Genomic DNA, 19,650 nt, shown 5'->3' with positions numbered 1-19,650 from the left:
CAGTGTGACCTGACCCCTGAAGTTTGTAAAGGTGTTGATAAGTAGGCGTCAGACTCAAGTCTCTGTCTGAGGACTGTTTGAAGAGTGCTGTGTGTGTGTGTGTGTGTGTGTGTGTGTGTGTGTGTGTGTGTGTGTGTGTGTGTGTGTGTGTGTGTGTGTGTGTGTGTGTGTGTGTGTGTGTGTGTGTGTGTGTGTGTGTGTGTGTGTGTGTGTGTGTGTGTGTGTGTGTGTGTACGAGCATATTTTCCAAGGTTGTCAGCACCTGGTATTGTCCCTGCCATGGAAACCTCTCTAGTGTTGACTGACCTGTATACTAATAATAAATGCAGGATATTTACAGCTGTATACTTATCAGCCCTGAACACCTCAGGATTCATATGTATCAAGCATCTCAGAGTAGGTGTGCTGATCTCAGGTCAGGTCCCCTCTGTATATGTAATCTTATTCATTGTGATCTACAAGGCAAAAACTGATCCTAAATCAGCCATCCGACTCTGAGACACTTGGTACATATAGCGCCGAAGTCGGCCCTTCTCCTTGTTCGGCGGTCGATGTCACCGGCTTTCTAGTCACCACGATCCATGTTTCAGTTTAGTTTAGTTTTGTCTGTATTAATCACACCTGGTTTCAATTCCCATATCATGTTCCTTATTTAACCCTCTGGCATACATTTCTGTTCTGTCCGTGATTGTTGGTGTCTTAGTGGTTGTTGTAGGTGTTAGTGTGTATGTATTTTCCTATTTGGACTCTTGCTTGACTTTTTTGAGTAAACTCCGTTGTGTTGCTCAAACCTGTGTCCTGCGCCTGACTCCGCTACATCTCTGCACCCAATCGCTGACAGCCAGGTCCCTTTCATACCATCTCTAGTCCTTCTCATCCTTAAATGTCAACAGATTATTATAGTTTTTTTTCGATTGCTAAATGACAGTGGGCACAACTGGAGTCACGTGTGCAAAACTCTAACTACAGTCTGCATTACCAACAGTCACCTGAGCTAAACAGTTCACATCACCTGCAAAACTCATTCCAAGCAACACAACTCTTAACACATGGCTCAAAACACGCTCAGTGCAGGCAAACACTATGCACAACCCTCACTGAGATAACACACACTGTCACTCAGAACACACTGAGAGTAAAAACACTAGCATCAAACACCAATACAGAAAATGCAAACTTTTCATCTTTACAGTTTGAACAATTTCAGTGACTTCATACAAAGTAATATTTTCTTCAAAGAAAATAGTGACATTCTTTCACATGATTTATTAAAATGTTTAGAACATAACAATTCTTTAAGGTAAATGAAAATTAGCAGTTTGCTTCAATAGTCTGTAGTAATTTACGGAATTACAGTAATGAGAAAAAAAAAGTAGAAACTAAAAGTACATACTGTAATTCAAACAAATAATTGAGGGGCTAATCCTGCCTCTCTCTAGCATCAGGCCTCAGGTTTTGTTCAACATCACATCTAATGTTTTCTCTTGCCATGCACCTGGGGAAGAACCTTCAGGAGTGCCTTATCCAGTAGTCCTTATCCTGGCAGTCCTCTGAACTCGTGTCCTCACATCCGGCACGCATGGCTTCCAAAAGAGACATTTGGTCATGTGGGTGGTGACCAAACACTTTCCACCTCCAGGCAGAGAAAAACTCCTCTATTGGGTTGAGGAAGGGTGAATATGCAGGCAGGTACAAAACCATACATCTGTGATGTGCTGCCAACCAATCTGTGACAGCTGCAGAGTGGTGAAAAGCAACGTTATCGCAAACTATGACAAAAACTTGGGGGTTTCTTACTGGCTCCCCCTGTTCTGCTGGCACTAGCTGAGCATAGAGCTGTTCTAGGAAAGCTATAAGCCTTTCTGTGTTGTATGGGCCAATGAGTGATGTGTTGAGAAGCAAACCATCATTGGCCATTGCAGCACACATGGTGATATTTCCCCCCCTTTGACCTGGAACATCCACAGTGGCCTTTTGACCTATATCATTCCTTCCTCTGCGCCGTGTTTTGGCAAGGTTAAATCCAGCTTACAGTCTTACCTGGACATATTGGTATCTTTGCTCTTTTACCCATTCACTGTTTCTCTCGAACGGTACAGTGTATATAACTGTTTCATTGTAACTTGGTGTTTCTTTAGGACTCGAGCAATAGTTGTTGTGCTGACAGAATTAACATTTTCAAATATATCATTATCAGCCAGCACTCTATCTTGAATCTCCCGCAGTTTTATTGCATTGTTGACAACAACCATGTCAACAATAGCATTTTCCTGCGCATCTGAAAATATTTTTCCTCTTCCCCCTGTTGGGGGCAGCCTTTGGGTCCTGTTGTAAAAATATATTTTACAGTCAAACTTACTGTAATATATATCTGTGTAAATATTCTATAATTACAATACAAAATAGATTCCTGTAATGTTTTCATTTACTGTAAGGATGTAACTCTCACCTGTTTGCATGATGGAAAATTTGCATTACAGATGCCACTGTGGATCTTTGCAGATTGGGTTGCACCCTCAAGCCTGCCTCCCTCAATGAGAGACCATGGTTCACGACATGGTCTATAAGTGTAGCCCTTATTTCATCTGAAATAACATCTCTTTGTCTTCTTTGTCTTCCTCCACGCATCCCCCTCTCCCTGCCACCCTTCTCCCTCCACGAACCCATCTTCCTTGTTCCATTTCCAAAATGAGTCTTTCTGAGCTCTACCTATATATACTGTAATATGTGTGTGTGTTCACTAACAAGTCTAAAACAAGACACCTGCTTAGCCTTTCAGCTGAAATTGCAATCAGCAGTGTTTGAAAGGCACAAGGCTGAAATCTATTCCGTTTTGAATGTGTGGTTCACAGTTTTGACAGCAGTGTGTTAGCATTTGAACAAAGTGCTGTAAATCCACAGTGTTGTGCAGGTTGTGGTTAAAGTCATGGGAGAAGTGTGTAGAGTTTTGAAAACTGTGTTCAAGCAATGAAAAAAACGAACTAGAGTTTGGTCCACATGAACTGCTGCTGTGCAGACTGTAGTTAGAGTTTTGCACATGTGACTCAAGTTGTGTCCACTGTCGTTTAGCAATCGAAAAACACTGTAATCAGATTATTAGGTCATTCTATCCTCAACCTATTCTAAGGTTGAGGTGAACACACACGCAGGTTCACACATGCATACACCTTTTGCTGTTTCACATCTCCACATCTCTTTGGGGGCCACTCTGGCCATCACTCAGGAGAACTTGATTCCCTGAAGCAGCAGAGTGTGGGCCTTTAGGAGCCAAACCCCCATTGACCCTCAACGGGACCTCTAACTCACCTCCAGACAGACAGACAAAGACAGGAGGAGAGAAAGGATGAGAGAAAATAGACATGGAGGGAGAGTTTGAGAGGTGGAGGAGAGAGAGGAGGAGAGGAAATAGACATGGAAGGAAAGGTTGAGAGGTGGAGGAGAGAGAGGAGGAGAGGAAATAGACATGGAAGGAAAGGTTGAGAGGTGGAGGAGAGAGAGGAGGAGAGGAAATAGACATGGAAGGAAAGGTTGAGAGGTGGAGGAGAGAGAGGAGGAGAGGAAATAGACATGGAAGGAGAGGTTGAGAGGAGGAGGAGAGAGAGGAGGAGAGGAAATAGACATGGAAGGAAAGGTTAAGAGGTGGAGGAGAGAGAGGAGGAGAGGAAATAGACATGGAAGGAGAGGTTGAGAGGTGGAGGAGAGAGAGGAGGAGAGGAAATAGACATGGAAGGAGAGGTTGAGAGGTGGAGGAGAGAGAGGAGGAGAGAAATAGACATGGAAGGAAAGGTTGAGAGGTGGAGGAGAGAGAGGAAGAGAGGAAATAGACATGGAAGGAGAGGTTGAGAGGTGGAGGAGAGAGAGGAGGAGAGAAATAGACATGGAAGGAGAGGTTGAGAGGAGGAGGAGAGAGAGGAGGAGAGGAAATAGACATGGAAGGAGAGGTTGAGAGGTGGAGGAGAGAGAGGAGGAGAGGAAATAGACATGGAAGGAGAGGTTGAGAGGTGGAGGAGAGAGAGGAGGAGAGGAAATAGACATGGAAGGAAAGGTTGAGAGGTGGAGGAGAGAGAGGAAGAGAGGAAATAGACATGGAAGGAGAGGTTGAGAGGAGGAGGAGAGAGAGGAGGAGGAGAGAGAGGAGGAGAGGAAATAGACATGGAAGGAGAGGTTGAGAGGTGGATGAGAGAGAGGAGGAGAAGAAATAGACATGGATGGAGAGGTTGAGAGGTGGAGGAGAGAGAGGAAGAGAGGAAATAGACATGGAAGGAGAGGTTGAGAGGAGGAGGAGAGAGAGGAGGAGGAGAGAGAGGAGGAGAGGAAATAGACATGGAAGGAGAGGTTGAGAGGTGGAGGAGAGAGAGGAGGAGAGGAAATAGACATGGAAGGAGAGGTTGAGAGGTGGAGGAGAGAGAGGAGGAGAGAAATAGACATGGAAGGAGAGGTTGAGAGGTGGAGGAGAGAGAGGAGGAGAGGAAATAGACATGGAAGGAGAGGTTGAGAGGAGGAGGAGAGAGAGGAAGAGAGGAAATAGACATGGAAGGAGAGGTTGAGAGGAGGAGGAGAGAGAGGAGGAGGAGAGAGAGGAGGAGAGGAAATAGACATGGAAGGAGAGGTTGAGAGGTGGAGGAGAGAGAGGAGGAGAGGAAATAGACATGGAAGGAGAGGTTGAGAGGTGGAGGAGAGAGAGGAGGAGAGAAATAGACATGGAAGGAGAGGTTGAGAGGTGGAGGAGAGAGAGGAGGAGAGGAAATAGACATGGAAGGAGAGGTTGAGAGGAGGAGGAGAGAGAGGAGGAGAGGAAATAGACATGGAAGGAGAGGTTGAGAGGTGGAGGAGAGAGAGGAGGAGAGGAGATTAGGTTTTATTTAGATCCATTTATTTGCAAGGCATTACTACATCATCACTGAATCGTCATTAGACCACAGGTGCCATCACTGTAACTTGATTGGTTGGCAGTGACTGACTGGATGGTGAATGACAGCCCCCCATGTTACAGAGAGGTTACTGACTGGATGGTGAATGACAGCCCCCATGTTACAGAGAGGTTACTGACTGGATGGTGAATGACAGCCCCCCATGTTACAGAGAGGTTACTGACTGGATGGTGAATGACAGCCCCCATGTTACAGAGAGGTTACTGACTGGATGGTGAATGACAGCCCCCATGTTACAGAGAGGTTACTGACTGGATGGTGAATGACAGCCCCCATGTTACAGAGAGGTTGCTGACTGGATGGTGAATGACTGGATGGTGAATGACAGCCCCCCATGTTACAGAGAGGTTACTGACTGGATGGTAAATGACAGCCCCCATGTTACATAGAGGTTACTGACTGGATGGTGAATGACAGCCCCCATGTTACAGAGATTTTACTGACTGGATGGTGAATGACTGGATGGTGAATGACAGCCTCCCATGTTACAGAGAGGTTACTGACTGGATGGTAAATGACAGCCCCCATGTTACAGAGAGGTTACTGACTGGATGGTGAATGACAGCCCCCATGTTACAGAGAGTTTACTGACTGGATGGTGAATGACAGCCCCCATGTTACAGAGAGGTTACTGACTGGATGGTGAATGACTGGATGGTGAATGACAGCCCCCATGTTACAGAGAGGTTACTGACTGGATGGTGAATGACAGCCCCCATGTTGCAGAGAGGTTACTGGCTGGATGGTGAATGACAGCCCCCATGTTACAGAGAGGTTACTGACTGGATGGTGAATGACAGCCCCCCATGTTACAGAGAGGTTACTGACTGGATGGTGAATGACAGCCCCCCATGTTACAGAGAGGTTACTGACTGGATGGTGAATGACAGCCCCCATGTTACAGAGAGGTTACTGACTGGATGGTGAATGATAGCCCCCCATGTTACAGAGAGGTTACTGACTGGATGGTGAATGACAGCCCCCATGTTACAGAGAGGTTACTGACTGGATGGTGAATGACAGCCCCCATGTTACAGAGAGGTTACTGACTGGATGGTGAATGACAGCCCCCATGTTACAGAGAGGTTGCTGACTGGATGGTGAATGACAGCCCCCATGTTACAGAGAGGTTACTGACTGGATGGTGAATGACAGCCCCCATGTTACAGAGAGGTTAATGACTGGATGGTAAATGACAGCCCCCATGTTACATAGAGGTTACTGACTGGATGGTGAATGACTGGATGGTGAATGACAGCCCCCATGTTATAGAGAGGTTACTGACTGGATGGTGAATGACAGCCCCCCATGTTACAGAGAGGTTAATGACTGGATGGTAAATGACAGCCCCCATGTTACATAGAGGTTACTGACTGGATGGTGAATGACAGCCCCCATGTTACAGAGATTTTACTGACTGGATGGTGAATGACTGGATGGTGAATGACAGCCCCCATGTTATAGAGAGGTTACTGACTGGATGGTAAATGACAGCCCCCATGTTACATAGAGGTTACTGACTGGATGGTGAATGACAGCCCCCATGTTACAGAGATTTTACTGACTGGATGGTGAATGACTGGATGGTAAATGACAGCCCCCATGTTACAGAGAGGTTACTGACTGGATGGTGAATGACAGCCCCCATGTTACAGAGAGGTTAATGACTGGATGGTAAATGACAGCCCCCATGTTACAGAGATTTTACTGACTGGATGGTGAATGACTGGATGGTGAATGACAGCCTCCCATGTTACAGAGAGGTTACTGACTGGATGGTAAATGACAGCCCCCATGTTACAGAGAGGTTACTGACTGGATGGTGAATGACAGCCCCCATGTTACAGAGAGGTTACTGACTGGACGGTGAATGACAGCCCCCATGTTACAGAGAGGTTAATGACTGGATGGTAAATGACAGCCCCCATGTTACATAGAGGTTACTGACTGGATGGTGAATGACAGCCCCCATGTTACAGAGATTTTACTGACTGGATGGTGAATGACTGGATGGTGAATGACAGCCCCCATGTTATAGAGAGGTTACTGACTGGATGGTGAATGACAGCCCCCCATGTTACAGAGAGGTTAATGACTGGATGGTAAATGACAGCCCCCATGTTACAGAGAGGTTACTGACTGGATGGTGAATGACAGCCCCCCATGTTACAGAGAGGTTAATGACTGGATGGTAAATGACAGCCCCCATGTTACATAGAGGTTACTGACTGGATGGTGAATGACAGCCCCCATGTTACAGAGATTTTACTGACTGGATGGTGAATGACTGGATGGTGAATGACAGCCCCCATGTTACAGAGATTTTACTGACTGGATGGTGAATGACTGGATGGTGAATGACAGCCTCCCATGTTACAGAGAGGTTACTGACTGGATGGTAAATGACAGCCCCCATGTTACAGAGAGGTTACTGACTGGATGGTGAATGACTGGATGGTTACTGACTGGATGGTGAATGACTGGATGGTGAATGACAGCCCCCCATGTTACAGAGAGGTTACTGACTGGATGGTGAATGACTGGATGGTGAATGACAGCACCCATGTTACAGAGAGGTTACTGACTGGATGGTGAATGACTGGATGGTGAATGACAGCACCCATGTTACAGAGAGGTTACTGACTGGATGGTGAATGACAGCCCCCATGTTGCAGAGAGGTTACTGGCTGGATGGTGAATGACAGACCCCATGTTACAGAGAGGTTACTGACTGGATGGTGAATGACAGCCCCCCATGTTACAGAGAGGTTACTGACTGGATGGTGAATGACAGCCCCCCATGTTACAGAGAGGTTACTGACTGGATGGTGAATGACATCCCCCATGTTACAGAGAGATTACTGACTGGATGGTGAATGATAGCCCCCCATGTTACAGAGAGGCTACTGACTGGATGGTGAATGACTGCCCCCCATGTTACAGAGAGGTTACTGACTGGATGGTGAATGACAGCCCCCATGTTACAGAGAGGTTGCTGACTGGATGGTGAATGACTGGATGGTGAATGACTGGATGGTGAATGACAGCCTCCATGTTACAGAGAGGTTACTGACTGGATATTGAATGACAGCCCCCCATGTTACAGAGAGGTTACTGACTGGATGGTGAATGACTGGATGGTGAATGACAGCACCCATGTTACAGAGAGGTTACTGACTGGATGGTGAATGAGAGACCCCATGTTACAGAGAGGTTACTGACTGGATGGTAAATGACAGCCCCCATGTTACAGAGAGGTTACTGACTGGATGGTGAATGAGAGCCCCCATGTTACAGAGAGGTTACTGACTGGATGGTAAATGACAGCCCCCATGTTACATAGAGGTTACTGACTGGATGGTGAATGACAGCCCCCATGTTACAGAGATTTTACTGACTGGATGGTGAATGACTGGATGGTGAATGACAGCCTCCCATGTTACAGAGAGGTTACTGACTGGATGGTAAATGACAGCCCCCATGTTACAGAGAGGTTACTGACTGGATGGTGAATGACTGGATGGTTACTGACTGGATGGTGAATGACTGGATGGTGAATGACAGCCCCCCATGTTACAGAGAGGTTACTGACTGGATGGTAAATGACAGCCCCCATGTTACATAGAGGTTACTGACTGGATGGTGAATGACAGCCCCCATGTTACAGAGATTTTACTGACTGGATGGTGAATGACTGGATGGTGAATGACAGCCTCCCATGTTACAGAGAGGTTACTGACTGGATGGTAAATGACAGCCCCCATGTTACAGAGAGGTTACTGACTGGATGGTGAATGACAGCCCCCATGTTACAGAGAGGTTACTGACTGGATGGTGAATGACTGGATGGTGAATGACAGCACCCATGTTACAGAGAGGTTACTGACTGGATGGTGAATGACTGGATGGGGAATGACAGCACCCATGTTACAGAGAGGTTACTGACTGGATGGTGAATGAGAGACCCCATGTTACAGAGAGGTTACTGACTGGATGGTGAATAACAGCCTCCATGTTACAGAGAGGTTACTGACTGGATATTGAATGACAGCCCCCCCATGTTACAGAGAGGTTACTGACTGGATGGTGAATGACTGGATGGTGAATGACAGCCCCCATGTTATAGAGAGGTTACTGACTGGATGGTGAATGACAGCCCCCCATGTTACAGAGATTTTACTGACTGGATGGTGAATGACAGCCCCCATGATATAGAGAGGTTACTGACTGGATGGTGAATGACTGCCCCCCATGTTACAGAGAGGTTACTGACTGGATATTGAATGACAGCCCCCCCATGTTACAGAGAGGTTACTGACTGGATGGTGAATGACTGGATGGTGAATGACAGCCCCCATGTTACAGAGAGGTTACTGACTGGATGGTGAATGACAGCCCCCATGTTACAGAGAGATTACTGACTGGATGGTGAATGATAGCCCCCCATGTTACAGAGAGGCTACTGACTGGATGGTGAATGACTGCCCCCCATGTTACAGAGAGGTTACTGACTGGATGGTGAATGACAGCCCCCATGTTACAGAGAGGTTGCTGACTGGATGGTGAATGACTGGATGGTTACTGACTGGATGGTGAATGACTGGATGGTGAATGACTGGATGGTGAATGACAGCCTCCATGTTACAGAGAGGTTACTGACTGGATATTGAATGACAGCCCCCCATGTTACAGAGAGGTTACTGACTGGATGGTGAATGACTGGATGGTGAATGACAGCACCCATGTTACAGAGAGGTTATTGACTGGATGGTGAATGAGAGACCCCATGTTACAGAGAGGTTACTGACTGGATGGTAAATGACAGCCCCCATGTTACAGAGAGGTTACTGACTGGATGGTGAATGAGAGCCCCCATGTTACAGAGAGGTTACTGACTGGATGGTAAATGACAGCCCCCATGTTACATAGAGGTTACTGACTGGATGGTGAATGACAGCCCCCATGTTACAGAGATTTTACTGACTGGATGGTGAATGACTGGATGGTGAATGACAGCCTCCCATGTTACAGAGAGGTTACTGACTGGATGGTAAATGACAGTCCCCATGTTACAGAGAGGTTACTGACTGGATGGTGAATGACTGGATGGTGAATGACAGCCCCCATGTTACAGAGAGGTTACTGACTGGATGGTAAATGACAGCCCCCATGTTACATAGAAGTTACTGACTGGATGGTGAATGACAGCCCCCATGTTACAGAGATTTTACTGACTGGATGGTGAATGACTGGATGGGGAATGACAGCACCCATGTTACAGAGAGGTTACTGACTGGATGGTGAATGACTGGATGGTGAATAACAGCCTCCATGTTACAGAGAGGTTACTGACTGGATATTGAATGACAGCCCCCCCATGTTACAGAGAGGTTACTGACTGGATGGTGAATGACAGCCCCCATGTTATAGAGAGGTTACTGACTGGATGGTGAATGACAGCCCCCCATGTTACAGAGATTTTACTGACTGGATGGTGAATGACAGCCCCCATGATATAGAGAGGTTACTGACTGGATGGTGAATGAGAGCCCCCGTGTTACAGAGAGGTTACTGACTGGATGGTGAATGACAGCCCCCATGTTACAGAGAGGTTACTGACTGGATGGTGAATGATAGCCCCCCATGTTACAGAGTGGTTACTGACTGGATGGTGAATGACTGCCCCCCATGTTACAGAGAGGTTACTGACTGGATGGTGAATGACAGCCCCCATGTTACAGAGAGGTTGCTGACTGGATTGTGAATGACTGGATGGTTACTGACTGGATGGTGAATGACTGGATGGTGAATGACTGGATGGTGAATGACAGCCCCCATGTTACAGAGAGGTTACTGACTGGATGGTGAATGACTGGATGGTGAATGACAGCACCCATGTTACAGAGAGGTTACTGACTGGATGGTGAATGACTGGATGGGGAATGACAGCACCCATGTTACAGAGAGGTTACTGACTGGATGGTGAATGACTGGATGGTGAATAACAGCCTCCATGTTACAGAGAGGTTACTGACTGGATATTGAATGACAGCCCCCCCATGTTACAGAGAGGTTACTGACTGGATGGTGAATGACTGGATGGTGAATGACAGCCCCCATGTTATAGAGAGGTTACTGACTGGATGGTGAATGACAGCCCCCCATGTTACAGAGATTTTACTGACTGGATGGTGAATGACAGCCCCCATGATATAGAGAGGTTACTGACTGGATGGTGAATGACTGCCCCCCATGTTACAGAGAGGTTACTGACTGGATATTGAATGACAGCCCCCATGTTACAGAGAGGTTACTGACTGGATGGTGAATGACTGGATGGTGAATGACAGCCCCCCATGTTACAGAGAGGTTACTGACTGGATGGTGAATGACAGCCCCCATGTTACAGAGAGATTACTGACTGGATGGTGAATGACAGCCCCCATGTTACAGAGAGGCTACTGACTGGATGGTGAATGACTGCCCCCCATGTTACAGAGAGGTTACTGACTGGATGGTGAATGACAGCCCCCATGTTACAGAGAGGTTGCTGACTGGATGGTGAATGACTGGATGGTTACTGACTGGATGGTGAATGACTGGATGGTGAATGACTGGATGGTGAATGACAGCCTCCATGTTACAGAGAGGTTACTGACTGGATATTGAATGACAGCCCCCCATGTTACAGAGAGGTTACTGACTGGATGGTGAATGACTGGATGGTGAATGACAGCACCCATGTTACAGAGAGGTTATTGACTGGATGGTGAATGAGAGACCCCATGTTACAGAGAGGTTACTGACTGGATGGTAAATGACAGCCCCCATGTTACAGAGAGGTTACTGACTGGATGGTGAATGAGAGCCCCCATGTTACAGAGAGGTTACTGACTGGATGGTAAATGACAGCCCCCATGTTACATAGAGGTTACTGACTGGATGGTGAATGACAGCCCCCATGTTACAGAGATTTTACTGACTGGATGGTGAATGACTGGATGGTGAATGACAGCCTCCCATGTTACAGAGAGGTTACTGACTGGATGGTAAATGACAGTCCCCATGTTACAGAGAGGTTACTGACTGGATGGTGAATGACTGGATGGTGAATGACAGCCCCCCATGTTACAGAGAGGTTACTGACTGGATGGTAAATGACAGCCCCCATGTTACATAGAGGTTACTGACTGGATGGTGAATGACAGCCCCCATGTTACAGAGATTTTACTGACTGGATGGTGAATGACTGGATGGGGAATGACAGCACCCATGTTACAGAGAGGTTACTGACTGGATGGTGAATGACTGGATGGTGAATAACAGCCTCCATGTTACAGAGAGGTTACTGACTGGATATTGAATGACAGCCCCCCCATGTTACAGAGAGGTTACTGACTGGATGGTGAATGACAGCCCCCATGTTATAGAGAGGTTACTGACTGGATGGTGAATGACAGCCCCCCATGTTACAGAGATTTTACTGACTGGATGGTGAATGACAGCCCCCATGATATAGAGAGGTTACTGACTGGATGGTGAATGAGAGCCCCCGTGTTACAGAGAGGTTACTGACTGGATGGTGAATGACAGCCCCCATGTTACAGAGAGGTTACTGACTGGATGGTGAATGATAGCCCCCCATGTTACAGAGTGGTTACTGACTGGATGGTGAATGACTGCCCCCCATGTTACAGAGAGGTTACTGACTGGATGGTGAATGACAGCCCCCATGTTACAGAGAGGTTGCTGACTGGATTGTGAATGACTGGATGGTTACTGACTGGATGGTGAATGACTGGATGGTGAATGACTGGATGGTGAATGACAGCCCCCATGTTACAGAGAGGTTACTGACTGGATGGTGAATGACTGGATGGTGAATGACAGCACCCATGTTACAGAGAGGTTACTGACTGGATGGTGAATGACTGGATGGTGAATGACAGCACCCATGTTACAGAGAGGTTACTGACTGGATGGTGAATGACTGGATGGTGAATGACAGCCTCCATGTTATAGAGAGGTTACTGACTGGATGGTGAATGACAGCCCCCCATGTTATAGAGATTTTACTGACTGGATGGTGAATGACAGCCCCCATGATATAGAGAGGTTACTGACTGGATGGTGAATGAGAGCCCCCATGTTACAGAGAGGTTACTGACTGAATGGTGAATGACAGCCCCCATGTTACAGAGAGGTTACTGACTGGATATTGAATGACAGCACCCCATGTTACAGAGAGGTTACTGACTGGATGATGAATGACTGGATGGTGAATGACAGCCCCCATGTTATAGAGAGGTTACTGACTGGATGGTGAATGACAGCCCCCATGTTACAGAGAGGTTACTGACTGGATATTGAATGACAGCACCCCATGTTACAGAGAGGTTACTGACTGGATGATGAATGACTGGATGGTGAATGACAGCCCCCATGTTATAGAGAGGTTACTGACTGGATGGTGAATGACAGCCCCCCATGTTACAGAGATTTTCCTGACTGGATGGTGAATGACAGCCCCCATGATATAGAGAGGTTACTGACTGGATGGTGAATGAGAGCCCCCATGTTACAGAGAGGTTACTGACTGGATGGTGAATGACAGCCCCCATGTTACAGAGAGGTTACTGACTGGATGGTGAATGATAGCCCCCCATGTTACAGAGAGGTTACTGACTGGATGGTGAATGACAGCCCCCATGTTACAGAGAGGTTGCTGACTGGATGGTGAATGACTGGATGGTTACTGACTTGATGGTGAATGACTGGATGGTGAATGACAGCCTCCATGTTACAGAGAGGTTACTGACTGGACATTGAATGACAGCCCCCCATGTTACAGAGAGGTTACTGACTGGATGGTGAATGACTGGATGGTGAATGACAGCCCCCATGTTATAGAGAGGTTACTGACTGGATGGTGAATGACAGCCCCCATGTTACAGAGAGGTTACTGACTGGATGGTGAATGACAGCCCCCCATGTTACAGAGAGGTTACTGACTGGATGGTGAATGACAGCCCCCCATGTTACAGAGAGTTTACTGACTGGATGGTGAATGACAGCCCCCATGTTACAGAGAGGTTACTGACTGGATGGTGAATGATAGCCCCCCATGTTACAGAGAGGTTACTGACTGGATGGTGAATGACTGCCCCCATGTTACAGAGAGGTTACTGACTGGATGGTGAATGACAGCCCCCATGTTACATAGAGGTTACTGACTGGATGGTGAATGACAGCCCCATGTTACATAGAGGTTACTGACTGGATGGTGAATGACAGCCCCATGTTACATAGAGGATACTGACTGGATGGTAAATGACAGCCCCCATGTTTCATAGAGGTTACTGACTGGATGGTGAATGACAGCCCCCATGTTACAGAGATTTTACTGACTGTATGGTGAATGACTGGATGGTGAATGACAGCCTCCCATGTTACAGAGAGGTTACTGACTGGATGGTAAATGACAGCCCCCATGTTACAGAGAGGTTACTGACTGGATGGTGAATGACAGCCCCCATGTTACAGAGAGGTTACTGACTGGATGGTGAATGACAGCCCCCATGTTACAGAGAGGTTACTGACTGGATGGTGAATGACTGGATGGTGAATGACAGCACCCATGTTACAGAGAGGTTACTGACTGGATGGTGAATGACTGGATGGTGAATGACAGCACCCATGTTACAGAGAGGTTACTGACTGGATGGTGAATGACTGGATGGTGAATGACAGCCTCCATGTTACAGAGAGTTTACTGGCTGGATATTGAATGACAGCCCCCCATGTTACAGAGAGGTTACTGACTGGATGGTGAATGACTGGATGGTGAATGACAGCCCCCATGTTATAGAGGTTAGGTTACTGACTGGATGGTGAATGACAGCCCCCATGTTACAGAGGTTACTGAGGTTACTGGCTGGATGGTGAATGACAGCCCCCATGTTACAGAGAGGTTACTGACTGGATGGTGAGTGACAGCCCCCATGTTACAGAGAGGTTACTGACTGGATGGTGAATGACAGCCCCCATGTTACAGAGAGAGGTTACTGACTGGATGGTGAAGGACAGCCCCCATGTTACAGAGAGGTTACTGACTGGATGGTGAATGATAGCCCCCATGTTACAGAGAGGTTACTGACTGGATGGTGAATGACTGCCCCCATGTTACAGAGAGGTTACTGACTGGATGGTGAATGACAGCCCCCATGTTACAGAGAGGTTGCTGACTGGATGGTGAATGACTGGATGGTTACTGACTGGATGGTGAATGACTGGATGGTGAATGACTGGATGGTGAATGACAGCCTCCATGTTACAGAGAGGTTACTGACTGGATATTGAATGACAGCCCCCATGTTACAGAGAGGTTACTGACTGGATGGTGAATGACTGGATGGTGAATGACAGTCCCCATGTTATAGAGAGGTTACTGACTGGATTGTGAATGACAGCCCCCATGTTACATAGAGGTTACTGACTGGATGGTGAATGAGAGCCCCCATGTTACAGAGAGGTTACTGACTGGATGGTGAATGACAGCCCCCATGTTACAGAGAGGTTACTGACTGGATGGTGAATGACTGCCCCCATGTTACAGAGAGGTTACTGACTGGATGGTGAAGGACAGCCCCCATGTTACAGAGAGGTTGCTGACTGGATGGTGAATGACTGGATGGTTACTGACTGGATGGTGAATGACTGGATGGTGAATGACAGCCCCCCATGTTACAGAGAGGTTACTGACTGGATGGTGAATGACAGCCCCCCATGTTACAGAGAGGTTACTGACTGGATGGTGAATGACAGCCCCCATGTTACAGAGAGGTTACTGACTGGATGGTGAATGATAGCCCCCCATGTTACAGAGAGGTTACTGACTGGATGGTGAATGACTGCCCCCCATGTTACAGAGAGGTTACTGACTGGATGGTGAATGACAGCCCCCCATGTTACAGAGAGGTTACTGACTGGATGGTGAATGACAGACCCCATGTTACAGAGAGGTTACTGACTGGATGGTGAATGATAGCCCCCCATGTTACAGAGAGGTTACTGACTGGATGGTGAATGACAGCCCCCCATGTTACAGAGAGGTTACTGACTGGATGGTGAAGGACAGCCCCCATGTTACAGAGAGGTTGCTGACTGGATGGTGAATGACTGGATGGTTACTGACTGGATGGTGAATGACTGGATGGTGAATGACAGCCCCCCATGTTACAGAGAGGTTACTGACTGGATGGTAAATGACAGCCCCCATGTTACATAGAGGTTACTGACTGGATGGTGAATGACAGCCCCCATGTTACAGAGATTTTACTGACTGGATGGTGAATGACTGGATGGTGAATGACAGCCTCCCATGTTACAGTGAGGTTACTGACTGGATGGTAAATGACAGCCCCCATGTTACATAGAGGTTACTGACTGGATGGTGAATGACAGCCCCCATGTTACAGAGATTTTACTGACTGGATGGTGAATGACTGGATTGTGAATGACAGCCTCCCATGTTACAGAGAGGTTACTGACTGGATGGTAAATGACAGCCCCCATGTTACAGAGAGGTTACTGACTGGATGGTGAATGACAGCCCCCATGTTACAGAGAGGTTACTGACTGGATATTGAATGACAGCACCCCATGTTACAGAGAGGTTACTGACTGGATGATGAATGACTGGATGGTGAATGACAGCCCCCATGTTATAGAGAGGTTACTGACTGGATGGTGAATGACAGCCCCCCATGTTACAGAGATTTTCCTGACTGGATGGTGAATGACAGCCCCCATGATATAGAGAGGTTACTGACTGGATGGTGAATGAGAGCCCCCATGTTACAGAGAGGTTACTGACTGGATGGTGAATGACAGCCCCCATGTTACAGAGAGGTTACTGACTGGATGGTGAATGATAGCCCCCATGTTACAGAGAGGTTACTGACTGGATGGTGAATGACAGCCCCATGTTACAGAGAGGTTGCTGACTGGATGGTGAATGACTGGATGGTTACTGACTTGATGGTGAATGACTGGATGGTGAATGACAGCCTCCATGTTACAGAGAGGTTACTGACTGACATTGAATGACAGCCCCCATGTTACAGAGAGGTTACTGACTGGATGGTGAATGACTGGATGGTGAATGACCCCCATGTTATAGAGAGGTTACTGACTGGATGGTGAATGACAGCCCCCCATGTTACAGAGAGGTTACTGACTGGATGGTGAATGACAGCCCCCCATGTTACAGAGAGGTTACTGACTGGATGGTGAATGACAGCCCCCCATGTTACAGAGAGTTTACTGACTGGATGGTGAATGACAGCCCCCATGTTACAGAGAGGTTACTGACTGGATGGTGAATGATAGCCCCCCATGTTACAGAGAGGTTACTGACTGGATGGTGAATGACTGCCCCCCATGTTACAGAGAGGTTACTGACTGGATGGTGAATGACAGCCCCCATGTTAAAGAGAGGTTGCTGACCGGATGGTGAATGACTGGATGGTTACTGACTGGATGGTGAATGACAGCCCCCATGTTACATAGAGGTTACTGACTGGATGGTGAATGACAGCCCCCATGTTACATAGAGGATACTGACTGGATGGTAAATGACAGCCCCCATGTTTCATAGAGGTTACTGACTGGATGGTGAATGACAGCCCCCATGTTACAGAGATTTTACTGACTGTATGGTGAATGACTGGATGGTGAATGACAGCCTCCCATGTTACAGAGAGGTTACTGACTGGATGGTAAATGACAGCCCCCATGTTACAGAGAGGTTACTGACTGGATGGTGAATGACAGCCCCCATGTTACAGAGAGGTTACTGACTGGATGGTGAATGACAGCCCCCATGTTACAGAGAGGTTACTGACTGGATGGTGAATGACTGGATGGTGAATGACAGCACCCATGTTACAGAGAGGTTACTGACTGGATGGTGAATGACTGGATGGTGAATGACAGCACCCATGTTACAGAGAGGTTACTGACTGGATGGTGAATGACTGGATGGTGAATGACAGCCTCCATGTTACAGAGAGTTTACTGGCTGGATATTGAATGACAGCCCCCATGTTACAGAGAGGTTACTGACTGGATGGTGAATGACTGGATGGTGAATGACAGCCCCCATGTTATAGAGAGGTTACTGACTGGATGGTGAATGACAGCCCCCCATGTTACAGAGAGGTTACTGACTGGATGGTGAATGAGAGCCCCCATGTTACAGAGAGGTTACTGACTGGATGGTGAATGACAGCCCCCATGTTGCAGAGAGGTTACTGGCTGGATGGTGAATGACAGCCCCCATGTTACAGAGAGGTTACTGACTGGATGGTGAGTGACAGCCCCCCATGTTACAGAGAGGTTACTGACTGGATGGTGAATGACAGCCCCCCATGTTACAGAGAGGTTACTGACTGGATGGTGAAGGACAGCCCCCATGTTACAGAGAGGTTACTGACTGGATGGTGAATGATAGCCCCCATGTTACAGAGAGGTTACTGACTGATGGTGAATGACTGCCCCCATGTTACAGAGAGGTTACTGACTGGATGGTGAATGACAGCCCCCATGTTACAGAGAGGTTGCTGACTGGATGGTGAATGACTGGATGGTTACTGACTGGATGGTGAATGACTGGATGGTGAATGACTGGATGGTGAATGACAGCCTCCATGTTACAGAGAGGTTACTGACTGGATATTGAATGACAGCCCCCCATGTTACAGAGAGGTTACTGACTGGATGGTGAATGACTGGATGGTGAATGACAGTCCCCATGTTATAGAGAGGTTACTGACTGGATTGTGAATGACAGCCCCCCATGTTACATAGAGGTTACTGACTGGATGGTGAATGAGAGCCCCCATGTTACAGAGAGGTTACTGACTGGATGGTGAATGACAGCCCCCATGTTACAGAGAGGTTACTGACTGGATGGTGAATGACTGCCCCCATGTTACAGAGAGGTTACTGACTGGATGGTGAAGGACAGCCCCATGTTACAGAGAGGTTGCTGACTGGATGGTGAATGACTGGATGGTTACTGACTGGATGGTGAATGACTGGATGGTGAATGACAGCCCCCATGTTACAGAGAGGTTACTGACTGGATGGTGAATGACAGCCCCCATGTTACAGAGAGGTTACTGACTGGATGGTGAATGACAGCCCCCATGTTACAGAGAGGTTACTGACTGGATGGTGAATGATAGCCCCCCATGTTACAGAGAGGTTACTGACTGGATGGTGAATGACTGCCCCCCATGTTACAGAGAGGTTACTGACTGGATGGTGAATGACAGCCCCCCATGTTACAGAGAGGTTACTGACTGGATGGTGAATGACAGACCCCATGTTACAGAGAGGTTACTGACTGGATGGTGAATGATAGCCCCCATGTTACAGAGAGGTTACTGACTGGATGGTGAATGACAGCCCCCCATGTTACAGAGAGGTTACTGACTGGATGGTGAAGGACAGCCCCCATGTTACAGAGAGGTTGCTGACTGGATGGTGAATGACTGGATGGTTACTGACTGGATGGTGAATGACTGGATGGTGAATGACAGCCCCCATGTTACAGAGAGGTTACTGACTGGATGGTAAATGACAGCCCCATGTTACATAGAGGTTACTGACTGGATGGTGAATGACAGCCCCCATGTTACAGAGATTTTACTGA

The 19,650-nt window shown here is 47.5% G+C and overlaps 1 protein-coding gene across 2 annotated transcripts in view; it reads left to right on the top strand.

The window, feature by feature from the left end:
* The window catches only part of LOC118377276 (fibroblast growth factor 14-like), a 96,385-nt gene that overhangs the window by 23,145 nt on the left and 53,590 nt on the right, over positions 1–19,650 (top strand). The gene's annotated exons all lie outside the window — the stretch shown is intronic.

Source organism: Oncorhynchus keta, chromosome 37 (assembly GCF_023373465.1).
Source record: "Oncorhynchus keta strain PuntledgeMale-10-30-2019 chromosome 37, Oket_V2, whole genome shotgun sequence".
Classification (NCBI taxonomy): Eukaryota; Metazoa; Chordata; class Actinopteri; order Salmoniformes; family Salmonidae; genus Oncorhynchus; species Oncorhynchus keta.
The sequence above is the reverse complement of the archived record's forward strand: the minus strand, read 5'-3'. Positions and strand labels throughout refer to the sequence as shown.